This window comes from Monodelphis domestica, chromosome 1 (assembly GCF_027887165.1).
Source record: "Monodelphis domestica isolate mMonDom1 chromosome 1, mMonDom1.pri, whole genome shotgun sequence".
Classification (NCBI taxonomy): domain Eukaryota; kingdom Metazoa; phylum Chordata; class Mammalia; order Didelphimorphia; family Didelphidae; genus Monodelphis; species Monodelphis domestica.
Window position 1 is genome coordinate 474,041,129 of NC_077227.1, and position 21,266 is coordinate 474,062,394.

The following is a 21,266-nucleotide window of genomic DNA, read 5'->3' on the forward strand; positions in this document are numbered from 1 at the left end:
TTTCTCACATGACCCACTCCTCTTCCCTGCAGCTCAATGGGAGTTCTTTCTCCCTCCCCTCTCTGGGGTAAAGGGGAGGGCTCACATTTGGTGTGAGGGTTGCAGTTTGGGTACTCAATCTCCAAAAAGTTCACTATCATTTGCCTAGAGTAATGAAAGATGGAAAAAGACAATTTTAAAAAAATTCTTATCTTCTGTCTTAGAATCCACACTAGGCAGTAGAGCTCTAAGGGATAGGCAGTTGCCTAAGGTTACATAGCTAGGAATTGTTTAAGGCCAGACTTGAAGCCAGGATCTTTCATCTCTGGGCCTGGCTCTCTTATCTACTGAGCTACCTAGCTGCCAGAAAAAGATAATTTTTGATGAGGAAACTCACTTTTTCACTCAGTCTGAAAACATAGTCTAGGGGCAGCTAAATAGACACTTCCTAGCTATGTGATCCTGGGCAAGTCACTTAACTCCCATGCCTAACCCTTTTATCTTTGAACCAATACCTAGGATTGATTCTAAAACAGAAGGTAACAGGTTTTTAAAAATGATCCAGAAAAGTTCAGTTGAGCCTATGAAATATAGGCATCTTCATCAGATAATGTAATATCAATTGTGAAATTCTAAGGGGACAGTTGTTTTTTTTTTTAACTTCTGTGAGGTCTCCATTGATAGAGTGTTAAAAACTGGTAAATATATTCACATATGAAGTTGTTCTGTAATTACAGATATTCTGAAAAGGAGATGGAATACTGCTGTATTAACCTTATATAATGCCACCTGATGAAAGGTAAAGAAATTTATCCACAAGAGGGAGATAAGCATTCCTCAGTCACTTGAGAACCCATATGATTGAAATCTCATTGAAAACCTATGGACTGTAATCCAGGGCTAGACTTAGAAAATGGTCTGTCCATTTGCTTAATATACAATGTGATATGTAGTTTCATGATGAATTTTAAAATGTTTGAAAATCTTGTGAACTCAGGGTCAAACATGAAAAATAAATTATTCCCACAAAAGGAGGGCACATTGCATATTAACAGTTTTTTAAGTTGAAAGGTTTATTGTGTAAGCCAATAAAGTTAATTATTTCACTTTGTGTCAGTTGATTTTTAAAAATATTTATTTCATTCCACAAAAATCCATCTTCTCACCCTCCTAACCTTTCTCCCTAACTTAGAACAAAAGAAAAACAGCTATTATGAACAATTGTAATGTGACTGTCTCAATGTGATTTGAAGGGAGATAAGAATAGACATCTCTAGCATCTCCTCTACCAGCCCTTTTCCAAGGGAGAGATTTAATTCCTTCCAGAAGTGGAAGTTGAGGACAGAGGCTAGTCATTCTACTCTCCTCAGATAGGAAGGGAATAGCTACCAGGCTAGGATTATATCTTTCTGCACCCTTAAATATTGTTAGTATAGGAGAAATAACTTTAAGGTTCAAGCTAAATCTTTATTACTAGTCCCAACTATATTTATAAAGTCTTATCCCCTTCCCACCAAATATCAGGTCCACAATGAACATATAAAGCAAATATTTATTCTTGTCAATAACAAAAAAAAGAAATCAGACAAAGTATACATATAAAAATGTGTATCAAACAATACGGATTGAAGGAGCTCATCTTTTGGGGGCAAGAAAAGGATAACCCATCTAAACCAAGAGGGGGAGTCCTAGATAGCACCTTAGGGGAACATTTCTTGAAGTTTCTTAAATATAGCAAGCTGAGTATAGGTACATGATAGAGACTGCTCACTCCTTACATGTTGACTCCTTCCCAGAGTCTTTCTCTCTCCCTTCAGGTTAAGTTGATCTAAGAGAGGTTAAGATGATCTATTCTTTCTCTCTTCCTAAGTCAGAAGCCAAAAAAATTCCTGTTCTCTTTCCTCTCTTGCTCTTTCCAGCTCTAGACCATTCTTAATCTGGATACTAAGCTTTGCTCTCCTACACCAATGGACTTTGGTGGTCAGGTTACATGTATAGTCAATTAAAAGTTTCCACTTTGACCATGTCTAAAAAAAAAGATCTCATTCTGCATTCTGAATGTGTCACCTCTGTCAGGAAGTGGGTAGCATATTTCATCATTGAACCTCTGGAGTCATAATTGGTAATTATGTTGATAAGAGTTCCTAATTCTTTCAAAGTTGTTTTCTTATTTTTGCCATTGTATAAATTATTTCCATCTTTCTATTCACTTCATTGTGAATTTCTCTGAAAACTTCTTCATAATTTCTTGTCACACTAGTATTCCATCCTATTTATATATCATAATGTGTTTATCCATTCCCTAATTTATGGTGATCTGCTTGGATACCCATTCTTTGTTACTTCAAAGAGAAACTGTAAATATTTTTCATACATCCTTAGATTTTCTTTTGCTTAGGACTAATTCTTTCCTTAACCATTGTTGTTGCTCTTTAGTCATTTTTCAATCATGTCTCACTCTTCATCACCCCATTTGGGGTTTTCTTGGCAAAGATACTGGAGTGGTTTGCCATCTCCTTCTCCAGATCATTTTACAGATGAGGAAACTGAGGCAGGGAGAGACTAATTCATTTGCCCAGGGTTATATATATAGGAAGAATCAAGGGCCGGATTTGGAGTCAGGTCTTCTAGACTCTAGACCTGCTAGCTACTCTCCTTATTTCTCTTTCTCTTTCCCTTCTGTTTCTCTGTTTAGTGAAATGTATTTCTCTACCTAATTGTGTGCATGTATATTCTTCCTTCTTTTGACATGTTCAGATGAGGGTGAGGTTTAAATGGCAGATATTCCTACCATCTCCCCCTGTTATATAGTATGTTTCCTTATGTGCCCTCAGAGGATTTTCTCCAATCTTTCCCTTCCTCTTCCTCTTATCTTTCCATCTCAAATGTCACCTTCTACAGGATCCCTTTCCAGATTCCCCCAGTGACCAGTGCCTTCTTCTCCATAGTCTGTATATACCTACCTTGTATACCTATTTATGCAAACATTTTTTTTTCTCTATTAGAATGTGAGCTTTTTTAGTGCAGGGACTGTTTGCTTCTTTGTATCCTTAGAACTTATTGATGGGCCTGGCACATAGTAACTGCTTTATAAAGCCTTGCTGATTGATTAATGAATCCAAGAAACCATCCACTTCAACTAGTACTTACAAAGAAATCCCTTTTATGACACCCCTGACAACCAACCTCAATTTGATGGTCTCTAATGATTGGGGAACTCACTACTTCTAGAGGCAATCAGTTCTATTTTGGGTGTGACCTTGGAAAAGTCACTTACCCTAGCAGAGCCTCAGTTTTCTCATCTGTAAAATAATTAGATGGCTACTGTGGTCCCTTTCTGTTCTAGGATTATCATCATATGACAGCCTCAATTGTTAAGAAATTTTTCTTTACATGAAACTTATACACTTTAACTGCTCTTAGGTTCTGCTTTCTGAGAACAAACAAAACCAAAGAATACTAATTTTAATATTCATAGTAACTGCAAAATAACTGTTGGAGTCTGAATGCATGCCAAAATATACTATATTTCACTTTTTATTTGTTTTTGAGATCTCTTCCACAAAATGACTAATACAGAAAAATCCTTTACATGATTGCACATGTAAAATATATATTAGATTGCTTATGGACCTAGGGAGGGGGAAGGGAAAGGGAGGGAAGACAGGAGAGAGGAAGAGAATTTGGAACTCAAATAAAAAAGCATATTTAAAACTGTTTTTACATGTAATTGGAGGAAAATAAGATGTTATCTAAAATAAATATTAAAATAGTTGCTGGAATATATAAAACCTGTTTAGGTTTTACAGTGTATGTACCTTACTTATATCATCTCATTTGATCCTGACAATGACCTTGAAAGTAAGTTATTTTAAAATGGGGTAACTGAGCATTGGAGAGACTTGATTGACTCTTTTGGTTCAACATGTTCATACTCATATGAGTGAATTTCTCTATTGACTATAAACCCATCATTCTTTCCATTATATTACCCTGACTTTCATACTTTTTTTGATTGAACCTATGATATCATTGATATAGGGGACTCTAAATGAGAAAATTCCCATGGAATTCAAATGGAGGTCTCTCCCTATTCCAATTTCAGTTCTATTTCTGTTATATTATGCTTTTTCCTTCATGTGAGAACTTTTCAAATAGTGGAAGACTTTAATTCCATTTCTCTGCTAAATCCTCTTTTTGCAATACTAAATATCTCTAGTTCTCTTAATATATCATTGTATAGAAGGGTCTCTAGGCCTCTCACCATTCTGGTTGTCCTTCTTTGAACTTGTTCTAATTTGTCAGTGTTCTTCTTAAAATAGACTGTCCAGGTCAGAGTACAGCAGGACTATCTTCTCATTCCACATACAATTATTCTTTTAATGTAGCCTAAGAACATGTCAGGGTTTTTTGGTTGCCATGTCCCACTATTGTGTCATATTGAGTTTTAAGTTCATTTAAACTCTTAGATCTTAAAAAAAAAAGCCAGAAGCATGATATCTTTTTGCGTTATCTCACTTTACAAAATCAGACTTCAAAATGTACCTTCCTTGAACCCAGAGAAAATCCTAAAAGAAAAAAAATGGTTTATTGAGGACAGCTGCTGCTGATGCCATCTTTAAGAAAATGTATCCTCTGAATCATTTTTCTAGTAGTTGAAATGGACCATATTGAGCTAGTCTCTGCTTTGTTCAAGAACAATACTTTTATAAAATTGGAAATTGGTAAATTTAAAACAACCAATATTTATTGGTCTTCTTTATTCTACCAATCAGTCAATCGATTAAAAAGGATTTAACCTCCTACCCAATGCCTGGTACTGTGATAAGGGTTGGGGATACAAAGAAATAGCTAATATAGTCCCTTTCCTCAAGGAACTTGAATTCTAAGGGAGGAAACTGCCATGTAAGCACAGAGTAGATAGAAGGTAACTTTAGAAGGGAAAACAAGAAGAGCTAAGGCAGGAGGGGCAGGGGGGGGGGGGCGCTGATACCCAGAAAAGGCTCCTGCAGAAGATGTCATTTGTGCTTTCTTGAAGGAAGCCAGGGATCATGAGAGGCAGAGGTAGGTAGGAAGAACCTTCTAGGAATGCAAGCCACTATTGTGAAGGCACAAAGAGGGGACCCTAGAATATCTTGAGTGGCATACTATATAAAAAGTCTAAAGATTAGGAAAAGGTTGGGTTTCAAATAACTATTAATGTCCCCCAAAGGAGTTTATATTTAATATCATGGGTAATAGGCAGCCATTGGAGTAGGGAGATATTATAGTCAGACCTACACTTTAGGAAAATCAATTTTGCTGGGTTATGAAGGATACATTGGAGCATGGAAGGTCTAGAGTCAGAGAACCAATTAGAAGCCTATTGCAACAATCCATAAGAGAGGTGATGAGGGTCTAGATCACAGTGGTGACTTGTGTGAGCGAAGAGGAGACATACCTAAGAGGTAATATAAAGAAGTTATGTTAATTGCTAAAGAAAGTTCAAAGATAAAGAAAACATGATTTTACCCTCAAGCAATTCACAAACTAATAGAAGAGATATGTATACAATACAATAAAATGTAGAATAAGGCAGGTACCTGAAAGTTGTACAAACATATATTACATCTAATTCTTCAGAGTAGATTGCTTTTGTCCTGGGAAAATAGGGAAGGTTTCATAGAAGAGGTGGCTTTTGGTCTGGGACTTAGATAATTAGGGTTGTAACTTGACCATAGAGGGAAGAAGGTCCATTTGTCATGGAGTCCGGAGACTATGAGAAATGTTAGAAAAACAGCAAGCATGTTTAGGTGTATAGCCCGTGGTTCCGATTAGGGCTTAGTCTGTGGCTGAGGTTAGAAGTTAGTCATGGTTGAGAACAGAACAAATTTTTCTGACCCAATAGAAGATTAACCCTGTGACCTTGACCTCATTACTGAGAAAGGATTATGCTGTGAAAAGAGTGGTATCTGAGTTCAAATCCTAGCTCTGTCACTACCTCTGAGACCTTGGGCAAGGCATTTAACTTCTCCAAACCTCAGTTTCCTCATCTGTAAAATGAAGAGGTTAAACTAACTAGCATTTGAGGTCCCTTTGCAGCTCTAGACCTATGATCCCAGGACTCCTGGGTCCTAAACTTGAACTTGGGGGAAAGGAAATGTTTGGTGGACTGGATCTGTTTTGACCATTTACATTTAGTCAATAATTACTAAGCTTCTCTTGGAAGAAAGAATTGACTTGGAAATAATATGTAAAATTTAGATAGGATCATTTGAAATTAAAAGGACTTTATAACAAACATTTATTTTGCACCTATTATGTATAAGGTACCATCATGTTAAGTGCAGATCTTAGAGATAATCAAGCATCACAGTCAGAGTTGGGATATTCCTTTCTGTAATGCTGTAGATCTTGTAATAATCCATAAAGGGTAGGGGTAAGTATTTGCTGAGCCATCAGGGAGGGCACCTAAGGCCTTTCCAACCCTGTCTCTGGGTGTCCTGTTCCTCCCCCCCCCCCCCAGGGGCTGGAAGGACAAAGGTATTGCTGATGTTCTCCTATGTTAATTTTCTTTATTGATGGCTTTTATTTACATCCACTTATTTAAAATGAGACCTTAGTCCAAATGAATGAGAATTTAGATAAATGTGGTGCCATATGGGCTGATTTGTTTAGCTATATATGACTAAATAGTAGCGTGTGGAATGCAGTGTGAGTCACACCGTGTGCATATTCTGCTCACACAGGATTTGAATGCAGACAAGGAGCTGCATCCAAACAGATTTCATTTTCTCAGTTCCTTCCCCAGAAAAATAATAAACTGCAACATTGGAAAAAAGAATATTTCTTTAGTTATCTCCATAAGCCCTTGCCAAATATGCATATGATAATATATTTTCCATCTTGCCTAGCCAGCACTTAAGCGCAGCATTATAACACTGTACCATCGTAGCAGCCTGTGAGATGAGCAGGGGAAACATGAGGGTTTAGAGCAATTTAACTCTTTAAGAAATATTTTTGGGCTACGGAGGGGGATGTGCCAAGGAAGAGGGCAGCCTTTATTCAGTTTTGTTTTGGATGCATATTTCAAGGAAGACACTGACACAGCCCAAGGATCCACTGTGATTAGCAAAAGTACATTTCCACATAGATATTTTTTATGGCCAGCCATAAATGTCAATGGGTAGTGACTGTTCCCAGCCAAAAGCCTTCCATGTTGGCATTTAATTTGGGATATACACATTTGGAGCAGTACAGGTGCATTTGGTAATAACACTTAGCTCTTTCCATCTCCTGAGCACTTTGCAAACATTAACTAATAATGCATTGCGGGCTGCCTTTGGAGAAGTGCAAACTGTCTCAGCGCCATGCACCCCATTATCCACTTTTTGAAGTGGGAAAACACTTCCTCCCTTCTTTCTGAGAAAGAGGGACCCACTATAGAAAGGGTCCTCAAAACTCTTTTGGGGCAGAAGGCCTTGGACCGGGCAGCAAAAGAACGGACAATTCTCTCTCCTTTCTCTTTTTTCAGGTTTCTTCTCCTTCCCAAGTGTCACCTGTTCGTTTCTCCTCTTCCCTTTTTCCTTTCTTTTCTTTTCTTCTTTAATGTTTCCGGCTTCCCCAGGATTTCTTGTCTCTCATCTCCTTAATCTCCTCCTTTCCCACTCCTCCATCCTCTACTTCTAGTCTCTCCTGTTTGGAGGGATCCTAAGCTGTGGTGTCCGAGTGTATATATTATTAGTTGCTGCGAGTGTGTGTTTGTGTGTGTGTGTTTGTGTGAATGTGCGTGCGTGCGTGCGTGTGTTTGGGAGGCGGTGCGGTGCGGGCCGGGCGCGGGACTGTCTCTTTAAATCACCCTCCTCCCGGGCCACCTCCCTCCTCTTCTCTCCTCCTCCCGCCGCGGTGCAGCCGCCGGTGCTGGGCGAGGTCGGAGAAAGTCCATGTGAGGAGGGAGCCAGCGGAAATCACTTCCTGCTGCCGCCGCCGCCGCCGCCGCCGCAGCGGCCAGGACCGACTCGCCGGGGAGTGAACGGGAGACGGAGGAAGGAAGGGACCAGGCTAGGGGTGGGGGGACGCGGCTGCTACTGCAGGCCACGGTGAAGCCCCTGGCCCCGGAGTCCCCGAGCTGGCGTCCGGGGTGCGTAAAGCTGCCTGCAGGTAAGACCTGGGGCCACCAACTTCTGTGCGTTCGCGTCTGTGCGGCCAGCTGTGGGGGAAGGGCGGAGGGGGAGCAGATCAACTTGTTTACATCTGGAGGGTGCCCCCACCCCCCTTCCTCTTCTGGCTGTGCCCCGCAAAGGGAAGATGATGGGGGGGAAGGCTGGGTCCCGACACTTCCTTTACATTCCTTCCCAGCCTCAGCTGTCCCACCTCCCCCATCCCCCGCTCCCAGAGGCACAGACCCTCTCCTAGAACCTTGGTGTGGACTGGGGGAGTGAGCGCCCGCAGGCCCTTTCCCAGCTGTGTTCCCGCAGTGGGAGAACGAGGTGTCTCCCCTTCACCAGCTGTGCAGTGCTAAAGGTGTGTGTGGGAGGGGGGGAGCCTGAATGCCCTCCAGATGTGCCCTGGGAAGGGAATTCTTTTTTTCTTCCAGCTGTGCATGACACCCCCCCACACGCTCACTCATTCCCACTCCACTTGTGCTCCCTTCAACTGTTCCCTCAGTAAGTGGAGGGTTTCTAGCTTTATTTAAGCCCCCCTTCCTCTTAAGGGTTTCTTCCCCCCTTGCTTGCAGTACCTAGAGGGTGGTTCTGTGCCCTGGCCACTCTTCACAAGCCCCTCAATTAGCTAGTTCTTTTCCCAGTTTTATCCCCCAATCGTGGAAAACTACACTGTTTGTGCACAACTTATCTAGAGTAAGGGAGGGTGATCCAGGTTTAGTTCCTCTCTGCACTATTGCAGGGGATTAAACAGCTTGCTGGGTTTTCTGTTGGCTCCTGCCTCCTTGGAAGCATTCTTTTCTCTCTTTTTAAGAAATTTCTAGCTACTCGGACATTGAATATTCTAGTCAAGTCTGATTAGATCTCCTAGTCTTTCTAGTCATTCCCATATCACTGTGATAGGGGCTGGGGGTGGGATGATTTAATCAGTTGGGGAAACTGTTGCTGCTAACCAGTAATCGTACCACCACCTCCACCTTCAGTCTGTGGACCTTCCTTATTCTCTGTATTTTGATTCTTGTTGGATTTCTTGAAAAAGTTTAAATGATACCCGTAGTTATTGCTTTTGCTGAGGACAGAAGGAGTAAATGCCCTTGAGGACAATGTTGTCTGACTAGCGAAGATTCAATTGTTGGCTTTTTTCCCCATAAATGTAGCGCTGGGATGGGACAAAAGCATGGAAGGGAAAAGAGAGGAGAGAGTCCCCCTTCTTAAATCTCTCCTGGACTTGTTTAAAGTCCAACAGTCTTTTGTTTATGGAAGAGAGGGAAGGAGAGAGAGAGCATGACTGGTCTAGGGGTGTGCTTCTTAAAAAGTCATCAATTCCCGCAGTGAGGGCCGGACTTAAGCCAGATGGATTCCGGCAGCAGAGAAGAACAAATCCTGTCAGATGCAGGCTACTGCCTTCTCTGCTGCAGGATCTGGGACTGTCTATTGATTCTATGTTCTCTGCCCTACGGTTTTCTTTCACTAGTTGGACTGTGAGGAACAGGCATCTGCAAATCCTTTAGATTCTGCCTAGAAAGCCCTAATGCTTGTGGGATGTTAAGTTGACTAGGCCCAGGACCGCTGGCATGTTTTCTGGAAGAGGAGGCATTGGGACCAAAGGAGCTTTTGCAGGTTTTGGAGATCTGAGCCTCAGAAATCAGAGGGAATTCCTGACAATTGTGAACCCATAAATGTCTTTGTCTTCCGGTGGGTGGGGGAGTAATCCTAAAAGTTGTAACCCTGAGTGTTGAGCACTTTCCCTGAGGAATGTGCAGAAATGATGATAGAATGGAAACCTCTATTCTGGGGCCTATACTTAAGGTCCAGAGCAGCCTTCCACTCTTGCCAGAGCTGTACCTCTTTCTGTGGCCTTTGGAAGCTATACTAAGCCCAGCCAATAGCTAGCTGCATATTCCTGCAGCTGAGCTCTTTGCTTGTGCATTGGCTTTGGTGAGCAACTAGCTTGGCTGATGGACCAGTAAGACCAAGGCCCCCTTTGATTTCTGGGGGCAAACTAGCCATAGCTTGAGTTTAGAGATGTTCTTAATTGTAGAGCTGTAGTCTAAAAAGTCTATGCAAATGAAAGTTCTTTTTAAAAAAAGTTTACAACCAACCTTTTCCCTGATCTGTGTGGTAATATTCCTGATTTCTAACTAACATGTACCCAGTTTGTATTGGAGAATGTAATTCTTAGAAAGGAATGGGAAGAAGGGATAGTAGTAATTACATGCATTCGTAAATCATTAAGTTTAATTATCTGCTTTTTCAGATAATCCACCAAGCTGACCCCTTCCTTTGTGGGTAGTATAGAGCTGACACAAATTTTTTCCAGGGTCTTTTATGGTACTGAACCTGGGTTAAGGTGGAAGAGATTCTGATGGCCTGTAATAATAAAACTGTTACATAGTACTTAATACTTTTTTGAGATGGTGTACATAGAGTGCTTTGCATATGAACATAAGCTTTTATTATTCTCATGGAGAGAAGCAGCTTTGACATAGTGGGTAGAGAACTGACTTTGGAACCAGTTCAATGCCTTTGACACATGTATGATACCCTAAGCAAGTCATTTAACTTCTGCTTTAGGCATCTCTTTTAAGATGAAAGATGCAGAGAATGTGCCAGCCTATTATGGTTGAGGAAGTTCTTCCCCCAGAAGCTCCAAGCGCTAATTAAATCAGTTCTAGGCTCTATTTGTATCATTTCATTTGGTCCTCATTACAACTCTCAGATTTAAGTACCACAGTTACTTGTAAAGATGAGGAAACTGTCAAAGAATCCAACAGAAATGAAAATAGGTGATAAGGGAGAACGGAAGGGAGGGAATAGAAAAAGGGGACTAACTGGTCTTTGGCTAGTTTCTCTTGAATAATCCACTTCTAATCCTTTCCACATTGATCTAGAAAGTAATGTGTTCTAATCAGACCGGACCAAAATATTCAAGTCTATCCAAGGATTTAAAAGGAGAGAGGATGGGGTGGGGGAGTGGAGTCTTGACATGTCAGCCATATATGTCAGGGCCACACAATGAGAAAATCCATTAGTATATACCAAGGGTAAGATTTATATCCTGGTCTTATGACTATAGAGTCCTGTGCTACAGAGATGTGTCAAATATCCTGCCCACAATACTTGGGAGTGGTACCTGAACCAGATTATTTAACAAAATAGATAAACATACGACAAGACATGTTATATTTTAAAACTAAGTTAATATGCCACCCCTGCCCCACCCACCCACCCACCCCAGCATCCTTATGTATGGTTTACTGATTCCTATTTTTCTATTTATGTCATGACTGCTGATCTGGACCAGGAAGAGAATAGGTGAATATTTCTTTCTATGGGAATGTTAATTTCTCCTCAAGCTATTATGGTCTCTAGAGTTAAGGTTAATAGGATTCCATGTCAGATGGAATCTTTGCACCCAAATAGTCTTTCAGTCTTCCCCAGTTCACTTCTATGATAAATTGGAAAGAGCCCTAATCCTTGTTCTGTTCACCCTCTTCTCCACCCTCACCCCCCAAGTCATTTGTACTTATGGCCTTTGGTTTCCTCAAAAATGAAGGGAGTCTGACTATATGAATTCAAAGGGTTCTAAATCTAGGATCCTATTATCTTTTAAAGCCCATTTAATCTCTGAATTTAATATTCCTATAATCTTTCTAGTTCTTGGCTACCATGTAAAGTTCTTAGAAAAAGGAAATCTTTTATTTTAGATTCATTTTTGGGACTAGGGATTGGGAAGAGAGGGGAATAGGATTATTACCCATTTGGGAAAAGAGATGGCTTTTGTGGTATGATTTGGTTACCCAACCAGAAAGAAAACTTAAGAGGAAGTGACTGTCTTGTTGTAGTGTTTAAATACTATACAATGTTACTGAGGGGTTTTAAACACACAGTAACAATGGAACTTTGTTACTCCTGTAACAAAGTGTGTTCATAAACCACTTTTATCTGAAGTCTGAACACCAAAGGCATTTCTTCTGGGATCCAGGAAGACTCCAGTGATATGGATGCCTCCTGATAGGCTCAAGGTCATTGACTTCATGGAGGAAGCTGAGTAGAGAGCCCAGGTGCCTTGTTTCCTTCCCAGGGCCAATTTGCTTCCTTGTCTCTTCTAACTTGTTACCACTGCAAGCACATTCCAAATACACCTTGTTGCTTCTACCACTATTCAATGGGTTTTTAAATTGCAGAAGCTAAGAAAGGCCTGCCCAACCTTACTTGTAAGAATAAAACACAGCTGGGACCAGATTTAGGTGGAACTGACCTTAACCCATTTCTAGCCCAAAGTAATTTAAATTCACCAAGCACCTATTAAGTGCCTGCAATGTGTAGACTGTTAGGGAGGTAAAGCAGAGGAAAAGCATAGATAAGATTTGGTCCCTGTTCATGAACAAGACTAAGAATCTCTTAGGGGGAATAAGTAACTTAAACTGGAGAGAGAAATTCTCCATTCTAGAATACATAAGTATCCTGCAAGGCCCCATCAGCTTTGGTCCTCCACATAATCACCACCAGTCTCCCTGACTGGAGAGTGGAGCCATGAACTCTTAAAAGAGGGAGCTCAACTCTGAATGGCTCACTTTCTCCCCAACTGCTCTACTTTGGGACTTAACTGACTTAAACTATGTGCCCCTCAGGGTATTTTCCCTAGCTTCCACCCCCTTTCATTAAATTGCAAGCTCCTTGAAGGACTGTGACTTTTTTTCTTATTTGTAGTGGTACTTAAATGTTTATGACTGATTGGAGTGCAAAGTGTCTGAGAGGAGAGAGGCCAGCAAAGTGCTGAGGATGGATAGAATAACTTAATGACTTGGAAAAGTTGGGTCTGACAAGTCTTTGGGAAGGTGGTAATTTGAGCCTCCATGGCTAGTAATTGAACAGGTGCCTCCAGTAAGGGACATACATTTCAGGCATTAGACAACTGAATGAGGAAGGAAAGCATGGTATTTGTTATTGAGTTATTCTATATTTAAATTCCTTCTAATGTGTTTATACATTCAATTACACGAGGTCTTCTTGCACAGAAGTATTATGCCTCTTTGAGTCTGGCCCCCAGCCCCACCAAAAGGGCAGAATGGTAAGAAATAATATTGTTATTTTGTCACATGTTATTTCTCTACCAAGGTTTTCTTACCTCATAATCCAACTTTCTGCTCTACAATTATTTCCCTCTCCCCCAACCCTAAGACTTTATTACCAATTTACCTCCCCTAGGACAGTTCTAGTTTCTAAGACAGGAATTAATGGTAACTGGTTTTTCATTGGCTTATGTGGTGGTAAATGAGGCCAAAGACACAGGTTTGGACCAGTAAATTCTGTATTTCCTGGTCACAGCATGATGGCTAATCTCTGGCTTGTTAATTTAGATTTTGGTTAAAAAGGAGACTGAGCCAGAGTGAATGGTACAATGCATCCCATCCCCACAATTGGAAAAGGAGGAAAACTCAGCCCCTGGTAGGTAGGCATTGCATTAGTATCATCAGCCTATCACATAATTTATTGGGTTCCGGCATATATATCACTTCACCATTTTTGTCCCTAGTGCCAGTTATGTTAGTGACTCTTTGCTTTTTCAACTTTTGATTCCATATCTGCAGCCTCTTTTGCATCTGTATGTTCCCTACAGGGAGAATTGTATCAATTTTCTTTTCCACCATTCTAGGTTCTAGTATAGTCCCTTACCACCTACCATCCATCTGAAGTTATCCTTTATATCCTCCAATTCAGATAACCAGGCATATGACATTGGACAAACTTACCTTGGGTCTTCATCTGCAAAATTGAGGGGGTTAGATTTAACTACCGCTAACTAAATGATAGATAACTGATCTTTCACATGTTGACAGAATAATTCAGATCAGGTTTGCCGTTTTTCTGCTTAAAAATCTGAGATCTCAATTTCTTAACAAGTAAACTTCAAACTCCTGCCTGGCATTAGACCTTCCAGGTTTCACCTGTGTGGATCATTAGCTTCTTAAGCTTTTTTCCTGTCATTTCCTCCATGTGTGCTACCACCTAGGTAAACTACACAGTCTTAAATATTCTTATTATTCTCTGTGTCTGGAATCTTCTGTCTTATTTTTTGGAAACTCCACCCAAACATCTCTACCTCAAAGCCTTCATTAAATCCTCTTAATCAAAATGAACTTCCTTTTAAAAGCTCAAACACTATGTTTTGTAACTCCTTAATGTGTTTATCATGTTAATACTGTGTTTTAGCTATCTGTGGACATATATTCTCTTTTGGACTGTAAATTCTATGTAGGGTGGGAATGGATTTTATCTAAATTATGTAGCTCCCGCCCAGGGCTCTGCAGCCTTTAAGCACTTAATAAAAGACTTTTGTTCTGGATCTCTTATGCACTCACCCCCTCACCCCTGTTATTTAAAGGTAAAAATCTTTGAATATAAACTCCTTGAGGGCAGGGACTATTTCTTTTGTGTTTATTCCAAGGGCAGAGCACAATGCCAGCCTATTTTGCTGGCACTAAGTAAATGTTTGAACTGGTTGAATTAAATCCTTATGACCCAAAGGAGTTCTATATAATAAAACTTCTTAAAGCCTAGCCACAGGACCATAAAGAATTCAATAAAGGAATAATCCTTTGCATTCAATTCATTACTTCCCCCACTGTCCTGCTGTTTGAAGCTTTGGGAATGATAAGTGCTACCTCAGGAATCTGAGGGCCAGGAATCTAAAGACTTGTATCCAGATTCAAACTTGACCACTAGCTGGGATCTTCATCTTCTTCAGGCTTCATTTTCTCCCATCTATACCTTAGAGATTGTATTAAATCATTTCTAAGGTCCCTGTTAGTTCTAAAACAGGCAATCCTACAGTGGTGCTTTTCCATGGGCACTCTGTCATTCCTTATATCAAAAAACTGGAATTATATAAAGGAAGAAGTGATATAATAATAGTTAATATATCCCCTTATATAATAGTTATATAACCCCTTAAGGATTGCAAAGTGCTTTCAGATAATCTCTCTTGATTCTTAGGACCATGCTAGGAGATAGATATTATTTTCCCATTTTACAGATGGGGAAACAGCAAGGAACCTGTCCAGGGTCACAGCTATTGTCATAGGCTCCATATGAAATCTGGTCTATGAAATCTGGTCTACTGACTCCATCCTCCCTAGTCTACCAACCACACCCATCCCAAACATCCCATATCACCAAAACAAATAGGCCAATAAAGGTGAATCTTGCCTGTCTTTTTTTTTTTCTACTGAGAGTTAAGCCAATTTGATTTGAAAAAGTCTAGATCTCAGCTCTTGTTTTGAAAAAGTCTAGATCTCAGCTCTGTTTCAACTCCTTCATTCCAATAGATTTTTCCCCTGTGGCAATTCGGTGGGTGGGTTCAATAAATTTCTAATATCTTCTTTGGGCTCCTTGTGGTAAAGCTCAACATTTTTTCCTCTGGCACTCTTAATAGCTTAACTGTATATGGCACCTTGAGTCTATTTTATATGCTGACCTTAATTGATCTTGATAATTCTTTTAAGACATAGGTATCTTCTACAGATCAGGTAACTGAGACTCCAGAGGTTTAGTGAATTCACTTGAGAGTCCCAGAATTATTATTTCAGAAAGGATTCAAAGCCAGGTCTACATTTGCCACTACTCAGAATAGCTAGCATTTATATAGTGCCTTATGGTTTGCAAACATTACCCTCATTTTATCCTCTCCTTACCTTATCTTATCCACCTACTATTATTCCCAATGCAGATAAGAAAAATGAGACAGACAGGTTAAATGATTCATCCCAAGTTGCACAACCAGGGTCTTAGACAAGATTTGAACTCTTTTTAAGTTTCCTGGCTGCCTGTGTTCCCCTAGTCATCCTTTAGACTAGTGCTCTCTTTTGTACTCCATTCCATTTCCATTCAAAGTTTTATAAAAACCTGGTGTTATTCTATCTTGCTTGCTCTAGGAACTGTGTTGGACCAAGTATCTTTCTGGAGCCTTCACTCTCACCCCACCCCCCCACCTCCCACATGTAATCTGATGTCAGGTCTTGTGGATGTTACTCTTGAGAAGAACCTTTTTCCAGTCCCCAGAAATGGTAGTCCCTTCCCTCTGATGGTCGATTGTCTCCAATTTACACTGGGCATAGCTTGTTTGTACATAGTTTTTGGTATGTTGTTTCCCTCTATTAGACTAAGCTGCTTTAAAACCTGGACAGGTTTTTTTTTTTTAAATCCTTACCTTCCGTCTTGGTATTGGCTCCAAGGCAGAAGAGTGGTAAGGGCTAGGCAATGGGGGTCAAGCGACTTGCCCAGGGTCACACAGCTAGGAAGTGACTGAGTCCAGATTTGAACCTAGGACCTCCCGTCTCTAGGTATGGTTCTCAATCCACTGAGCTACCCAGCTGCCCCCCTGGACAGGTTTTAAAGGTTTTTTTGCCTTTTCTTTCTATCCCCTGTGCTTAGCACATAATAGGTGTTTAATAAATATTTAGAGACTAATTGTTCTAGAGGGATTTGGATTTGGAAGACTTGTTTAGATTCCATCTGCTAAATGCCATTTTACTTCTCTCCTTATTTTCTAATCTCTAAAATGAAAGATGGAAGGCTTAGAGTAGTATGTCAAATTTATAATGCATATTATCTAGGCTGCATTGTATTTTATTTGTTGTTAAACATTTCAGTTAAAATTAAACTAGCTTAGGCCATACCTGGGAGTTTGTGGGCCACTTTTTGGACATCATTAATCACTAAGGTTTCCAAGCTGGATAACTGTTTCCTATATTTTCCTTTTTTTTAAACTTTTGCCTTCTGCCTTAGAATCTATACTAAGTAAGTAATTGGGATTAATTGCCAGGGTCACACAGTGTAGGTAGGAAGTGTCTATGAGGGCAGATTTGAACCCAGGACCTTCTATTTCCAGGCTTGGCTCCCAATCCAATGAACCATTTAGCTGTTCCTGTTTTCTATACTTTTTATGGACAGGTATGGGCTGCATTGGATAAATGCCAAGCCTGGAGTCAGTAAGACTTAATTTTTCTGATTTCAAATCCAGCCTCAGACATGTTGTATGGATTTGGCCCTGGACAAGCCACTTAGCCTTATTTGCCTCAGTTTGCTCAGATGTAAAATGAACTGAAGAAGGAAATGTCTTTGTTAGAAGTATCTTGTCAAGAAAATTCCTTGGGGTCAGACATGACTGAAATGACTGAACAACATACTTTCTATGATTTGCTATAACCAAAATGGACTCTTATTTCTATATATGCCATATTCTCTTGCTTCTGTACCTTTCATCTGGCTTCCCACTCCTAGAATACACTTTCTCCTTGCCTACCTTGCCCTTGAAAGTCCAACTGAGAAGCCTCATTCATGAACTCTCCCCACCCAAGGCAGTTAGAAAAACCCTTGCTTTTCTCATACCTTATGACAAGTTGTTTTATGCCATTGTGATGCATTTATCTTGTGCTATTTTGTACTGTTAACCTGAATATGCCTAATCACTACTCCCTCACCTCCATCAAATTGAGCTTCCTGTTAGCAAAGCCCTATGTGTGCCTAATAAATGTTAAAGTTCTTGGATTACAAATTCATTATAATGGTTTAAAAAAACAACCACTTCTATGTATTCCTGGATATGGATTTTGTCTTAGCTAGACAGAATGATTATATGTATAGATTTAAAAAGTATTTATTAGGGGTAGGTGGGTGGCCTAGTGGATAGAGCCAGGCCTGGAAAGGAGAGGTCCTGGGTTCAAATTTGGCTCCGGATACTTCCTAGTTGTGTGACCCTGGACAGGTCACTTAATCCCAGTTCCCCAGCTCTTACTGCTCTTCTTTCTGCCTTGGAATCAATATTAACAGTTTGGGGGGAAAAAACCCAATTTAATCCCTTATTGTGTACAAAGCACTTTATAAGCACTGGAGGTACAAATGGAAAAGCAAGATTACTCTCAAGGAGCTTACCTTCTAAATAGGTGAATATAGCACAGAGTAGATTTTAGCTGTAGTCCTAATGTTGTGACATCTTCTTTAATGGATCAGATGATCAAAGAGACAACACAGATCTTAACTGCAAACCTTAAAAGCTTTATATAAATGGTAGTTGTTATTATAATGTCCAGTGATTGAAAACCATATACCTTTCTGAGGTGGATAAGTTTTTTCAAATATTGAGGGCATCATCCCTGGATGATGGACTTTGCAGGGCAGGGGTGGGGCTTCTGGACTGCAGGGCCCTAATAGTTCTGGGACTCTTGGGTTTGCCTGTCCATCAGCTGTTGGTAATGTAACATGAATTCCTCCAATCTCCCCAGGCTCTTCCAAAACCCACCACAACAAACTGCACATTCTAGGGTATTTTTTAAAGTGAATATCAGTAATATGCCTTAGGAGGTTTTAAGCAGCTGAAACATGACATCTTATTAAAGCATAGGGTGGTGCTGTGATCCATTCCTTCAGTGCGAGTGACACCCTCCTCTTTGGGCTATGTATCCTAGATTCATACATGAGCAGTGTGTTCCCTTCACAGTCTTTTGGGAGCCCACCCTGAGTTGAAACTAGAACAAAAAAGCACGTGTTCATCAAATCATTAAGCCAGATTTCAAATCTCTGTTCTGCACGGTGTGTCTCTGATTTTGGTAAATAATATTTTACTGGTGTATGTAAAACTGCCTTGTTTGGATGGGGGGTTTTGCTCCAGTTTGTTGATGGGAAAAATAATGTAAGTCAAAAAACCCAGCTTCTATTCCTGACTTTGCCACTAATTGGCTTCTCAAACTTGGGCTGGAAACTTTCCCTTTTCAGTATTTGTACTTCTTAGGTTCATTCCAGCTCCAATTCTATTCATATGGTAAAGTATTGTGCCTAGACATTTTTTGCCCTTAAAATAGATTAACATGCTTTGTTTTGTATATTAAATTTGCTCCATGTTCCTTGAGGACAGGAACTGTCATTTCATTGAAATCTGGTATCTGATACCTAGAAAGGCCCCTTATACATAATGGACATAAAATAACTGATGAATTGAAATTAAGAGATGAGGAAAGGCACAAGACCCATTGGTATGCCTTTCCTTCCTTCACCCCAGAGTATTTTTATGTCTTCTCTGACCTACCACCCAACCTTACCCATCAATCATTCTCTTTTTTAACCCTTACTTTCTATCTTGGAATTAAAATTATGTATTGATTCTAAGCAGAAGAGCTGTAAAGAGGTAGGCAATGTCAGGGTTAAATGACTTGCTCAGGATTACAAAACTAGGAAGTGTCTTGGGATCAAATTTGAACTCAGGACCTTCCATCTCTGGGCTTGGCTCTGTTCACTGAGCCCCCTAGCTGCCCTTCATTCTTTCCTTTAGAGAAATTAAGTGACTACTCTGTGTTCATGAATGTCCTTTGTGATTATGTCATTGTTGATGCCTTCTTGACCTGTTTGCATATAACAACTGTCCACCAAGCACTTACTGATATACTCTCCTGGCTTTTGCTTTACTACTTCTACTGTCTTGATTCTTACTGTTTAGCTTTATGTTCCTTCTCTCCCTCTTCCAGCTCCTCATCTTCCATCTCTTTAAACATTGATTTTCTCTTAAGGTTCTGTCTGATTAGAATGAAATTATTATAGGGATTATAGTGTTGGGCAGAAGTATGAATGACACAGGAAGCAGAAAGGCCAGTTAAGAAGCTTTTTTTTTTTTTTAACTCTTACCCTTGCTCTTAGAATCAATTCTAAGTATCAGTTCCAAGGCAGAAGAGTTGGAAGGCTAGGCATTTGGGATTAAGTGATTTACCCAGGGCCACACAGCTAGGAAGTATCTGAGGCCACATTTGAATTTAGGACCTCCCATCTCCAGAGCTGACTCTATCCACTGAGCCACTTTGCTGCCCTCATCCAGAGCCCTCTTCACATTTTTTTCTCCCTCACTTACTCCTGGCTTGTTCTCTAGTACAGATGACTTCCAAATCCTTATATACTTACAATCCCTCCATAGGGCTCCAGTCTTATATTTCCATTTGCCTTTGGATATATTCACCTAGATGTTACCCATTGCACCTGAAATTCTCATTAAATTTTCTCTTCAATTCTACTACCCCATTAATATTCTTTTTAAATTTAATTTTTAAACCCTTAACCTTCCATCTCATAATCAATACTGGGTATTGGTTCCAAGGCAGAAGAGTGATAAAGGCTAGGCAATGGAGGTTAAGTGACTTGCCCAGGGTCAAACAGCTGGGAAATGTCTGAGGTCAAATTTGATCCCAGGACCTCCCATCTCTGGGCCTGGCTCTCAATCCACTGAGCCACCTAGAGCCCGCGCCCCCCCCATCCCCCAATTAATATTTCTATTTATGGTATAGCCATCACTCCAGGCTTGCAGTTAGTCTTTTCCTTTTTTTTCTCACCCTATTCATCTAATCAGCTAACAAGTCTTACTATTTCTACTTCTCTCTTAGCTCTCTGTTAGCCAATCCTGTCTGATTCCATAGTTGCTATGTCTCAATCATCTTTTTTTCTGGAGACTATAATAAAAGCTTCCTAACTGGCCTTTCTGCTTCCTGTATCTTTCATACTCCTGCCCAACACTACTCCCTCTCATAATTTCACTCTAATCAAAAGCTTCAATATATTCTCTAGTTTGTCTCAAATGTATCTAGTCTTATCTCCTATTCTTCCCTTTTGTATACTAAAAGGCACCATTGGTCTTCTCACATTGAAAGTATATTCTGCCTCTATAACTCCTTCCTCTGACTTTGTCCCAGAACCTCCATTTTAAGGAAATTACCAAGGCTAGCCATGTTGTCATTCCTCTCCAGATTGTCTCCACCTGACTTAATTTCTTCCTGTGACCTACTCTTTACTTTTCATCTCTCTTTTTTATGTTGTCTTTCACATTATATTATATAAAGGCAGCAAGTACTTTTCTTCTTGTATTGATGTTCTAGTGCACAGTACCTGACAAATATAAACACTTATTGATTTGAATTTATATTGGCCTGAGCTACCTGCCTTCCCTGTATTTGTTGAAGCTATCTCTCATGCCTGGAATGATGATGTGTTCCCTGTCCCTCTTCACTTCTCCCCCCAGACATCATGTTTTCCTGACAGCACCTCCTTTTCCTTAAAGGGCCATCTCAGATTCCAACTCCTTAAAGTTCTTTATGACATCTTTTCACT

General features: G+C 40.2%; 1 protein-coding gene across 2 annotated transcripts in view; it reads left to right on the forward strand.

The window, feature by feature from the left end:
* Positions 1 to 7,755: 7,755 nt before the first annotated feature.
* The window catches only part of NACC2 (NACC family member 2), a 131,951-nt gene continuing 118,440 nt past the window's right edge, over positions 7,756 to 21,266 (forward strand). Inside the window, exon 1 of one of the 2 annotated variants that reach the window (XM_001366326.4) lies at positions 7,756 to 8,118. The gene's annotated coding sequence lies outside the window, so the exon portion shown is untranslated. The remainder of the gene's footprint in view (positions 8,119 to 21,266) is intronic. The other variant, XM_056812705.1, reaches the window with a different exon arrangement.